This window comes from Monodelphis domestica, chromosome 5, assembly GCF_027887165.1.
Source record: "Monodelphis domestica isolate mMonDom1 chromosome 5, mMonDom1.pri, whole genome shotgun sequence".
Taxonomy (NCBI): domain Eukaryota; kingdom Metazoa; phylum Chordata; class Mammalia; order Didelphimorphia; family Didelphidae; genus Monodelphis; species Monodelphis domestica.
This window is the reverse complement of record NC_077231.1, coordinates 310,648,858-310,661,489: the sequence shown is the minus strand read 5'-3', so window position 1 is coordinate 310,661,489 and position 12,632 is coordinate 310,648,858.

The following is a 12,632-nucleotide window of genomic DNA, read 5'->3' as shown; positions in this document are numbered from 1 at the left end:
GCTCCAGGAAGGGATCAACTATTTTTGAAGCAGGTGTAAAGGGGGTGTGTGGGCTAGAAGACAGCTAGATGGTGCAGTGGTTAGAACACTAGGCTTAGAGTCAGGAAGATTTATCTTCCCGAGTTCAAATCTGGCCTCAGACACTTACTAGCTATAGGATCTCAGACAAGTCACTTAACTCTATTTGCCCTGGATTCTTCGTCTATAAAATAAGCTGGAGATTAAAATGGCAAACCACTCCAGTCTTTGCCAAGAAAGCCCTAAATGGGGTTAAGAGGGGATGGACAACCAAAACAAGTGAACAAAAAAGGGAAATAGAAAGCTACATTAGGGCTCGGGGAAGGCTCTGCCACACTTCCAGGGATGACTCGGGCACAAAAAGAGGCATAAAACTGAAAAAGGAGACAAAGGGAAGGGAAAGAGCATTTATTAAGCCCTTATTCTATGCCAGACATCTTGCAAAGTGACCCATCACATATTGAGAGCAAAAGATAATAGTTGGATAACTCAGGGGCTCCAGCGATGTCCAGGACATTGAAAAGAAGACTTAGAGTTTTCATCTGTTTTTGTGCCATCTGCCCTTTGGGCAGGCTAGTGAAGCCCATGGAACACTTGCCAGGATCATGATTTTAAATGCATAAGATAAAGTCCATCCCACGACATGGGACACCAATTAGATGGAGAGTGTGGTGGCCAAATAGTAAACCAACAGCAGCCAAGTTTACAAGCTTGAAGTTTAGATCTCTGACCTAGAGGAAGGCCTCCAACTAAGTGGAGAGATCTTTTGTGGGAGACTTCTAGGACAGTATAGATATGAGTTAGAGAAGATGAAAAGATATGGAGGGGTTATAGTTAGGTGGTAGAGTGAATGTAGAGGCAGGAAGAGCCGAGTTCAAATTTGACCTGAGACTTTTGCTAAATGTGTATTTCTGGCCAAGTCACTTAACCTCTGCCTCATTTTCCCCATTTGTAAAATGAAAAAAACTAACGCCAACCTTCCCAGGTTGATGTGAGGATCAAATGAGACGCTAACCTGAGAAGTGTGTTTACAAATGTCAAAACACTGCATAGAGGTTAGCTGTTATTCTCTCTTCTAGATCGTGATTATTATCTGTGCTGGTGGAGACATTCTGCAGACCAGAGAGAATCCAGATCCATTGAAATATCATAAAAGAGTTTTGAAAAACATTAGCGCCCACAGGCTATGATGGCTACATAGAGCTGGTGTTGGCTTCTCCTGCAGTTTCTTCCAAGTTCTCTCTTTTCTATTGTTTTCCTTCTAGTATGCCAAGACGGCTGCTTGCAGAGTGTTGCCACACGAGCACACACAGCGTCCTGTTTTGCCCCCCTCCACCTTGCTCCCCCAATTGCCCCGACACTAATAGATTGGGTCCCCAGAGAGGAGGCTGACCACTTGTCTCGGGGTTCAAGGGGAATCCTGAGGCGGGGCGGGGTTTTCTAGTACTCTCCCTCATCAGCCCCTCCCTGCTTTCTTTCCCATTGTTTACTGGCCAGACTTCCCGAACCTTTAGAGAGGCGATTTGTACCCAGAACTGTTCTAGAAGGCGTCCGCACAAAGCAGGGATGATCTCTCCCCTTGTGCAGAAGGTTGGGGAGAGTGGGCTCACCCTGAGAGTAAAAATGTTCGGGAGTCACGCACGGAGAGAACCAGTGCACCAAAGGAGTGCCTCGAGGCTCCCCGGTGCAGGAAATGCCTTTTCTTGGAAGATCGATGTCTTTGTGCAGACCGGAAGACTCCTTTCTTTCCTTTTATCTTTGATTTGTCCTTTTTGTCTCTCAACGCCCAGTGCTGACCCCTGCTTGGAGGAGAGGGACGCTACCAAGCCCGACAGAGCTTCCAGGTACTCTGACGGTACAAAGTTCACAAGCTCAGTCTTGGGAGATCTTCTGTTTGCCGTCAGCCCGTCTCTCTTTACTCCTCGCTGAACAGATAATCAAGGCTGTTTCTGATAACACGCCATTGGGGATGGGGAAGAAGAGAGCGGAAAGCACTTCTCCCCCCACCCACACCCAGAGCGATTCGCTCTCAGGGGCCTGGAGTCCTCCGCTCTCCTCTGGAATACTTTTCCACTCTCCCAATTGGGTCAATACTAGCTTGCTGTCTTTAGATGTGGCCCAAGTGGTGTGAGTTGATCTCTTGTCTGGCAGAATTTGCTTTAACCCAACAATCCAAAGACGACCCTCCACTCCTCTCGAAATGCCTCGGGGAGGTTACTTTGGTTCAGTTAAGACTTCTGGACCTTTTCAGATGAATGGGGGAGTCAGAGGAACCCTAATCCCCGCAACATGAAAACCAGACAAAAGAGGGAGTCAGTGGGTGAGATTGTCAAGCCTACCTGGATTTCTGCTGTGCACTGAGGGCTTCCTTCCATGACTTATTGCCAGCATTTGGCCCACTCTGAGAAACCTCAGCCTAAAAAACTCCAGCTATAAATGGAAAAATACAGCCAGAAGGCAGTTATTATCATTCCATAGGATTCACTGTTAGCTTTGGGATGAACGAGGCCAGAGCAGCCAATAAATGCAGCGGGCAGAACTGCCAAATATGGGGAGAAAGGATGGATCTGGTTTATGACAAAATGAGATTTTGAGGACCACGGAGCCATCTTCGAATTGGGAGGCAGGACCAGCATCAGCCTTTCTAAATGGCGGCATGTTGGGAGGGATGTGATTTGATCAAAGGAATGTGCAAACCCGGAAGCAAAGTGGTGAGCCACATTCTCAGAGGCTTTTCTTTCATTTTTTTAAAAAAAAAATTGCATTTTGTTATAATTACCCCAAAGAAGTTATGAGACTGTTCAGGCTTGTTTCCCCCAGTTTGCTCCAGAACAGAGCAATTAAGTAAAGCTGCCATAAATCTCCCAGGTATTCAAAAGTTATCTTTGGTTGCATTGACCTATTATTTCCAAGAGCGGGCCCTTGATCTCTAAAGAGTCCTGGGTCTGATGGCCATCCTCCCTGTGGGTCCGTCTGTTTCCTTCCCCAACATACCGAGAGCCTTGTTTGTGCCCCGAGAGGAGAGAGAGCTGATTTTTCCAGCTCCAAGTTCATTTACAGTAGTTATGATGACTTAGGTGACTTTAGGCAATTATGAACCCAAGGCGATCTTTCCAGCCTAATCAGTTTCTCCGCATTATTTTCCAGCACTCAACCTTAGGCAAGAAGTGAGGAGTTGAGGGAAGGAGGGAATAGAAAACTTCCATCTCTGGCTGTAGATGCTATTCGAAAGAGAAGAATAACAAGCCTCCAGGGACGGCATTGCTTAGTCCTGTCAGAAGTTGGGAGATGAGAACTCTACTAGTGGTTAATAGCAGGGAAGGAGGAGATGGTTCCCCCTGTGCCTCCCTCTCCAAGAAATCAATTGCTTCAAGGGCTTCACATGGTAATAGTGAGGGGAAGTAAGAGGTGAAGGAACCAGAGAGCAGCTCTTTGGGTCTGAGTTCTGTATGACACTTCCTCTTCCTCCACTAAGCTGAGCAGCTTTAATGGAGTCGGTCAGTCCAGACCAAAGCGTAAGTCTATGCCCCACAGTTTTCCTCTTTGATGAAGCAAAAATCCCCCTCCTAGTACATGGACTTGGAATCAATTTTGTTATAATCAAAGCATCTCATTTATTTGAAAGGAAAGGAATGGGGAGAGGGGAGAGGGGAGAGGGAGAATAGGAGGTCCCTGCTCTCTTTTTCCTACAGCAGCTTTTGAGGATTTGACCAAACTGCCAGGAAATGTAGTTCTGAATTCCCCTAAAGGAAAAATGGAGTCCAAGGGCTGTCTTCAGTTAGGCAAGAAGCTTCAGTCAGTTCAATGAGGCAAAAGGTTGGAGAAGGGCACCTCTCCTGTCCGGCTCCTTCAGAGTCTCAGATAAGAAGACCAGAAAGCTCTCTGGCTCCAACAGCTTTTGGGGATCTTCATGGAACTCTGCCATCCTCCGCAGGTCCTGAATGTTCCATTTGCCCCTTCAGAAACATTTTCAAATTTCCAGTTTCCCTTGCTCTTGGCCATTTTCTTGTTCACAGCATCCCACAAACACAACCAAGTTCCTGAAGATGGAGACAGTAGAGGATTTTCTTCTTTATACTAAAAGCTCCCATTCTGTGCCACCCAGGCGATTCTCAAGAATTTCAGTGAAGCTGGGATCTGAGGGGTATGGATGTTGCCTCTGATACAGATCATGACCCATCTCTGCCAGCCTGTCCAATGGGACTATGGCTCACATTTTCCCATATGCTTGCCACAGTGAATCCATCTGGTGTACTGGGAACTTTTTTCACTCAAGAGGATATCAGGTAGCTGATTGAGAACCAGGCCTAGAGACGGGAGGTCCTAAGTTCAAATCTGGCCTCAGACACTCCCTAGCTGTGTGACCCTGGGCAAGTCACTTGACCCCCAATGCCTATCCCTTCCTACTCTTCTGCTTTGGAACCAATACGCAGTATTGATTCCAAGATGGAAGATAAGAGTTTAAAAAAAAGAGGACATCAGGGGAGCATACAATCCATTCCTTGGTTAACCCTCCCTCTTACTATATGACCAGTTCATTTTCTTGATTGGATATCTATTTGATAGCACTCTTTTTCTTCACCCTCCTTCCTAATTCCTTCTTTGTTCAGGGTTGTCATTGACTCACCCTGTGTTTGCCTATTGATCTCAATTAGAATTCTTCAGAGACTTAGTGCCCCAACACTAGTCTACTATTTATATTAGACAGCCTTAACAAGGGAGAGAATATTAACATCTCCATTTGCCAGGTAAGGTAACTTTCACAAGGTCTCGAACTCAGAGCCCTCCCCTATAGTGCCTCAATCACCAACAAAAGATGCCCTTTTCAAAAAATGGATTTAAGCAGCTGTAGGTCTCTTCCTGGGATGGTGATTGGGACAGAGCAGCATCTCCACCTCTCCCCAGCCCTGGTGATCCTCCAGCCAGACAAATAAACAGACAGACACAAAATATGGCATTTGAATGATTAAAAAAAAGATGCCAGATGTTTATTGGGAAAAACCCGGTAGAACACATTGAAAACAATTCCTGTTTCTGCAACTGGAAATTGGAATTCATCATTACTGGGCACTAAATGTTCGTATTTTTTCCTGAGATTCCTCCATCTATTTCATCTGATGTTGACAGAGATATTAGGCAGCTGTTGGAAAATCTGTCTCTCGTTCCCAAGCTATGAACAAGAAATCTTTATGTTGAGCCACAGAGTATCAATGAGGCTCTTCAAAATACGAATCATTGTAAACTGGGGATCTGTCGCAACTGGAGGCAATCACCTTCGCTTACATTGTAAATTGTCGGAATGCTCCATGCGTATCCCCGTAGGATGCCCATGTTGGGATGCCTTGTCGCTCAAGTGCCAAAGACCAGGGATGTGATTGGCAGATCCCAGTGATGAGCCAGGAGCTGTGGCTACTGTCTCTGGACTCACCAGGGCTGTCTAGGGTGACCCAGGGAACGATGCTCTTACCTTTCTCCATCTCAGCGGTCCTGGCCAATACATTTGGAATCATGGCTCTTGTATACAACTGATGCCTGCCCAGGGAGAAGAAAAGAAGACCAAGTCTATACATTTTCAACCATTACAGTAGCCTTCCACTATCTTCCAGGGTGTCATAGACATCACTACCAGCCTAAAGAACCCTCCTCATGCCCCTTGTCAGTTAGGCAGTCAGCAAACATTTATTAAGAGCTTCTGGTTTCCCCGACAAAGGGCTCTGGGCTAGGAGAACAAAGGAAGGCAAAGACCAGTGCCTGCCCTCAAGGAACTTGCCTTTGAATGGGGGTAGACCAAGACAAATAAAGAGGGCCATTTGAAATCCGCCATCCTCATTTTGTCCCTGCTTCATCCTGAAGAAGCACAGTGCCAGGCACAGTGGAGGCCTTTAACGTATGTTTTTTGACTAACCTCCCTAGCTACCACCTCTTCCTTTTACAGACACTCCTATTTATTTTGAGAAAAAAAGTGCCACCATCTCTATGTGCCCACTGCGTCTGCCATTAGAATGCCATTTTCTTGAGGACGGGGACTGTTTGATTTTTGTCTTTGTGGGCCAGCACTTAGCACAGGGCATGGAACATAAGAGGACAGGCAAAAGGGCCGGCCATGAGGCTTCACTGCTACAGAGAGGACTCCCTTCTACCCAAAGAGGCAGACACATCCTCTGCAATTTGAGAGCTGGAGAGAGTTGTCGCAGGCACCAAGAGATGAAGGGACTTGCCCAGAATCTTCAGCCAGTAGGTTTCTGATGGAGGACCTGAACACAGGTTTTCTTGGTTTCAAGGCCAACTGATGGCTAAAGTTTGTGGGAAGCAGCTCGGTGGGGGTACAATGGTTAGAGAGCTGGACCTACAGTCAAGAAGACTCTTCTTCCTGAGTTCAGATCTGGCCACAGACCTTGGCCAAGTCACTTGGTAAACTCCTTTTACCTCAGTTTCCTCCTCTGTAAAGGAAATGGCAACTCATTGCAGTATCTTTGTCAAGAAAACCCCAAATGGAGTCTTGGAGAATTGGACAGAACTGAAAAATGACAACAAGAACAACTGTGCTGAGCCAGGGAGGTCTGAGCACTTAGCCCCCTTGGGTCTCTAATGGGATCCTCTGCCCAAAGAAAAGGTACAACCTGAAGCAATTAGAGGGGGACTGAGAGGGTTCCAGAGGGGTGAAGATGGCCCTTTCTAAAGACAGTGCAGGTAGACTGACCTTAGAGGAAATACTTTCGTCTGAGATCCATGGAGAAGCAGAGAGAAACCCATGGTGGGGAGGGACCATCTAGGAAAAAGGCAACCTTATGGGGAAAACAAATGAACGAGGGAGGCAGGCCCCCCGCAATGGAAGTTAGGAGGAGGAGGGTAGAGGGAGCACCAGAGAACCCAAGCCAAATGGAAGGGATACAGAGAGTCGTCAAGGCGGAGGGAAAAGAGGGAGCTCCCAGGCAGCTTTAGGGGACTCATTACACCCCAGCAATTCTATGTAAGGCGCAGCTTTACTAAAGAGGAACATACGATTGGAATAACAGAAAACTCACAGGAGGCCAGATTTGCGGCTTGTGGGGCTCCGAGAAAGAACGATGGTAATTCCGATACACACACGCAAAAGGCGGAATAGGAAAAGGGAGACTTGGCACGTGCAGAGGGACTAGTTGGGGACTCTTCCTACTAGTCAATGGGGAAAGAGAGCCCTGAGGGACCAGGGTTTGGGATCGGCACCGGTGTGAGTGTTCCTGAGCTCTTGGTTGGATGATCCAGTCATGGGCATGAATGGAATTATCAGCTCCTAGAGGGAGAGCTGGAAGGAACCTCAGTGGCCACCTCATCGAAGCTCTTCATTTTATAAAAGAGTAAACTGAGGCTTCAGAAGTGAAGTGTAGAAAGAGGCAGAGGCAAGGTTTGAACTGAGATTCTCTGACTTTAGAGCTAGTGCCCTCTCCGTGGTATCACTTAGCTTGTTTCTTTGTTTTAGGCTGTGCTAACATATATCTATAGATACAAGGAATCTTTGAAACTGCCTAATGCATGGAAATAAGTGACTTGCCCAATGTCACATAAGCATCAGTCAGGATTTGAACTCGGATAGTTTAATTCACAAGTTCAATCAATGGATAAATCAATAAACAAATGTTTATGTGCCTGGTATATGCAAGGCACTGTACTGTGTGAGTTTTAAAATTAATAATAATTAAATATTATATTTTATAAATTTTATTAATAATAACTAAAACAAAAGAACTGCCTGACTTCAGCCCAGTCACAGGTCCAGGAGAGGAAGAGGGAGGAGTTTACATCCATTTAAATGCCAATAACGTGATCTCACCAACATGGAGACACAGGAGAGATTATAGGGAATTTTGGGAAATACTAAGGACTTCTGGGGAATGAAGTCAAAAGTTCAAAATCTCCATTTATACAACTAAGTGCTGCAAAATCAAAAAGAATCGAGATAGTCCCTGCTCTCAATAAGCTTACAGTCTAGTGGGGGAGACAAATTGCAAATAAATATATTGAAACAAGCAACGTACAGGATGAATGTTGTTGTTCAGTCATTTCCAACTCTGGCATTTTCTTGGCAAACATTGGAGCAATTGCCTTTTCCATCTCCAGCTCATTTTCAGATGAGGAAACTGAGGCCAGCAGGGTTAAGTGATTTGTCCAGGGTCACATGGCTAGTAAGGATCTGTGCGAGAAAATATTCAACAGAGGGAAGGCATTAGAGTAGAGCAGTTTGGGGGAAATTTCCTGCAAAAGATGGGAATTTGGTTGGGACTTAGAGGAAGCCAGGAAAGTCAGCCTTATATTGCAGACTGGTGAGCATGTATGCAAGGCAACAGGTACCTGAAAGGGGAAACTGAGGTAGGAATAGAGTATGCTTGGGGAATATGGTTGATGGTGTAGGCCAGAGAAGGGGGCCACCCCTGGGGCCTCAGGACATAAACTAACCAGAGAAGGACAACAAATTCTGAGAAGTGGCCTGCATGACATAGGATGGAAGGATGTTTATTTAGATACAGTGTCCCTGGTCTAGGATCGAGTGACAAAAAATAAATATAAAAATAAGCAAAGAGGCAGTGGAGTGGACAGGATTTATGGGCAAATGTTTGTGGCATGTCATTGCAAAGAGACACTTAGTTTTTGTGATGAGCCTGAAAGGAATGGCAGGAATGCAACAGGCAGAGACACGGTCGGGAGGAGGATTGACGTGTTCACTCCCTCTCCAACCTTTCTTAGAGCTATTTATCTGGACCTCTTCTCTGCCCCACTCATAAAATCACAAGATCATAAATTTAAAGTGGGGGGGGGACTTCAGAGGTTAACTAGATCAACTTCTTTTTTTTTCTTACAAATGAGAAAACTGAGGCCCAGGATGGTTAAGTGACTCACTCAATGTCCCAAAGCTAGTTAGTAGCAGAGGTGGATCGAGTTCCAGGTCTAAGGTCAGCAAGACTCATCTTTGTGAGAGAGAATCTAGCCTTAGACACGTACTGACTGTGTGACCTTGGTCAAGTCACTTAACCCTGCCTGCCTCAGTTTTCTCAACTGTAAAATGAGCTGGAGAAGGAAATAGCAAACCACTCCAGTATCTTTGCCAAGAGAACCCCACATGCAGTCATGGAGAGTCAGACTCAACTGGAAAATGACTGAAGAACAACCATCTCTGACCTTCTACTAACTTCAGGCTTACTTAAGTCTTACTTAAATACCTGTCATATCCCACTCTCCGCACCCTCTGTCCCCCAACAAATTAACTTAAGGCAATGGTATCAAAATACTCCCCCCCCCAAAATGAAGCATACTCTCCCACCAATAGAAGCAGCAGCAGTGGTGAGAGTGGGTACAAATTTGGAATGCAGATGGCAAGTAAGAAGGAGACACATATGTGGTCAAGAAAACTCATTCCTTCAGGACTGCAGGGCCTGTATGACCTTCTTTTCCTAGAGCTCTCAAGTCTTGATTCAGGACCTTGTAGAGTACTTGGAGCATAGTAAGTGCTTAGAAATGTTTTCTGCCCTAACGATAGGGCAAGTTCTCCCACGAATCCATGGTGGACTCTTTTCTCTGCTGTTGGTTGTGTTTGTTCCTTTAACTGCTTCCTTCTTCAAGGAACTGCCTTGAATCATCCATTGGAATCCAACATTCAGGAAGTCTCCAGTGGCATTTCCCAGGGATCTGTGCTTAGCCCAATTTTATCAGACTTGGATAAAAGTGTAGATAGCAGAATCATCCAATATGCAGGTGATACTACACTGGGAGGACTAGCCAATATGCAATACAACTGAATCAGAACTTAAATTTCAAAAAATCATAAACAGCTATTTAGCATTGAGCAGAATCAATGACAATGAAATTTGATGAGGATAAATGTAAAGTCTTACACCTGGGCTCAAAAAATCAACCCCTAAGTATAGGGTAGGAAAGGTATGGTTAGTCAGCTGTTTGTAAAAGATCTGGGGGTCTTTATAGACTTCAAGCTTAATGTAAGTTAGCATGTTGGTTTGCTCAAGGTAATTAAAAAAGGAAATGCAATTTGGGGCTCCTTATTGGAAGGAATAAGGAGAATTGCTTGATATATCTTATGCCTAGTAGGGCTACATCTGGCACTGTGTTCAGTTTTGTGCACTATGGTTTAAGAAAATCACTGATGAACTAGATTGTAGTTCTAGGGGACTCCTACCTTATCAGATATGTTGTTATCAGATTTTCTTCTGGGTAGGTGTTGAACTAAGTTCTACTGAAGTCCCTTCACATTCAAATTCTCTGATGTGTATTGCACAACTATAGCCATAAAACATGCCTGGATCTCACAGAATTCTGATCCACATCCTCCCAGAAATTCTCCAGGGTCCTGGAGATCTTTCTCTTGGTCTCTTAGCATTATGTGGGTACCAATGCCATGCTCAGGCTTCCCATCGCTGGCCCTTGTTACATTCCTGGCCACCTTCTCTATCTAGCACAGTGCTGTATAGGTAGTAGACCTTTAATAATGTTTAATTTCCTTTCATCATTTCTTGCACACCAGTTATCACTGGAGATATGCAACATCCCTTGAACACCTCCCATGGGGCTTTTCATTGGTTTTATTCTTCAGAGATGGTAGGGTTCTATGATTCTCAGCCCCGTAGCATCACTGGGGGAATACCCAGATACCTCAAGGGTCTGCGATCTCATTGAATTGAATGTTCTCTCCAACGATGCAAATCAAGACCCACCCATGCCCACCATCCATGCCCTCCCAAAAGTTCACCACAAGGAATCTACCCAACATGCTAGAAGCCTTCCCCAATTTCTTCTGACATCATGAAAGTATCAGTGAAATACTCTTGCCATCCATCTTTCATCCTTCACCCTCACTATATGACCAACCCAACTTCTCATTCTATTGGACCTTTCCTTGATGGCATTTCACTGTGGGAATATTAATGCAAAATATAATAGGAAAGAGAAAAGCAGGAGTCATCCAAGGAGATGTGGAAATTGATGATTGAAAAGAAGTTGTGGAGATTTCAGGAAAACCTTTTAGAGACTGCAGGCTCCAGGGAAGGCAAATATGTTGTACAAACTATTGATGAAAGCTAGTGTGAATATCTTGGATTGAAGCAGTAGGTCCTATTCAAGAGGAGTTTGGAGGATGGAGATCCATCAGATCAAATCCTTCCAGATTTTAGACTGGGAGCTGGAAGGGACTTTGGCGGTCACTGAGACCAATCATCTCATTCCCTAGATGAGGAAACCAAGGACCACTTACCCACAGGTATTAGTGCATGAGACAGGAATCAAACTCATGGTCTTCCTGACTCCAGGGTTCAGTGATCTTTGTGTAAATCCTAGGAAATCTTTATACAGAGAGCTTGTAGATGCTCATGAAGTCATGTATCATTTTGGAAGTTATGGTGAAGCCAAGTGTGTCCATCTTTAATTAAAAGAGGAGTGACTGGCTGGGTGTTCTCCATGGGGCACCCATGAATCTGGCAAGTCTTGGTGACCTTGATCATTGGGAATGTCAGACTTAGCACTTTGATCTGTCAAGAAATCTTTGCCAGACATAAAGGGTAAACTGGCACTGGATCCCATGACCAAGACTCTTAGGAATATTCCTACTAGGCTGTGATTTTTTGTTTGACCAATATAAAGGAAGGGAAGAAAGTCCCTGGTTGTCCAACTTCTCTCCTTTGTCCTTTAGCTTAGTGCCTAGCCTTGACTGAGGTTGAGTTAGAGCAGTGTGGCATAGTAGAGGGAAACATGAACTTGTAGTCATGAGGCCTGGGTTCAAATCTGGGTCTAAAATGAACTATGTGACCTTGGGCAAATCACTTTTGCTCTCTACACCTCGGTTTCCCCAATGGAAATAATTATCCTTGCATCACTTCCTTTACAATACTGTTGAGAGGAAAATGCCTTGTAAGGCACATATTGTTATAGGAGTATGAGTTGTTTTCAATAACTCAGACAGGAGTCTGGGCTGAGGACAGGTGTTACTTCCCATGGAGCATGCAGTGACAGTTTTCATACCCTGCCAGCCAGGAAGGTCTTATGTTGTGTTAAGGTTTCTGCCAGAAATCTCTCTCCTGATGATGCAGTGTCACAGTTCTTGGAATTTGCTGATGAGATGGGCAAGGGGAGCCGGCTGTGTTTCCATAGCATTGAAGAGCCTTTTTTAACCCTTACCTTCCATCTTAGAATCAATATTATGTGGAAGAGTGGTAAGGGCCAGGCAGTGGGGATTAAATGAATTGCCCAGATTCATACAGCTAGGAAATGTATGAGGCCAGATTTGAATCCAGGACTTCCCAACTCTGGGTCTGGCTCTCAATCTACTGAGCCACCTAACTGCCCCCATTGGGGAGAATTCTTATGGAATTTCCATTTCCTTGACCTTCACTCCTGGAAGGTAGGAGTCCGTAACCTGCTAGAATAGCTTAACCTTCCTATTGTATGGCCATTTGACTTGACTTATCATCTGGTGAAAAGAATCAATCCATCAGGAGATGGGAAGGAACAAACATTTATTAAGACCCTACTATGTGCCAGGTCCTGTGTTAAGAACTCTGTAAGTTTTATCTGATTCGATCTTCACGACAATGCAAGTAGGTAAGGGCTCTTTTTATATTTTACAATTGAGGAAA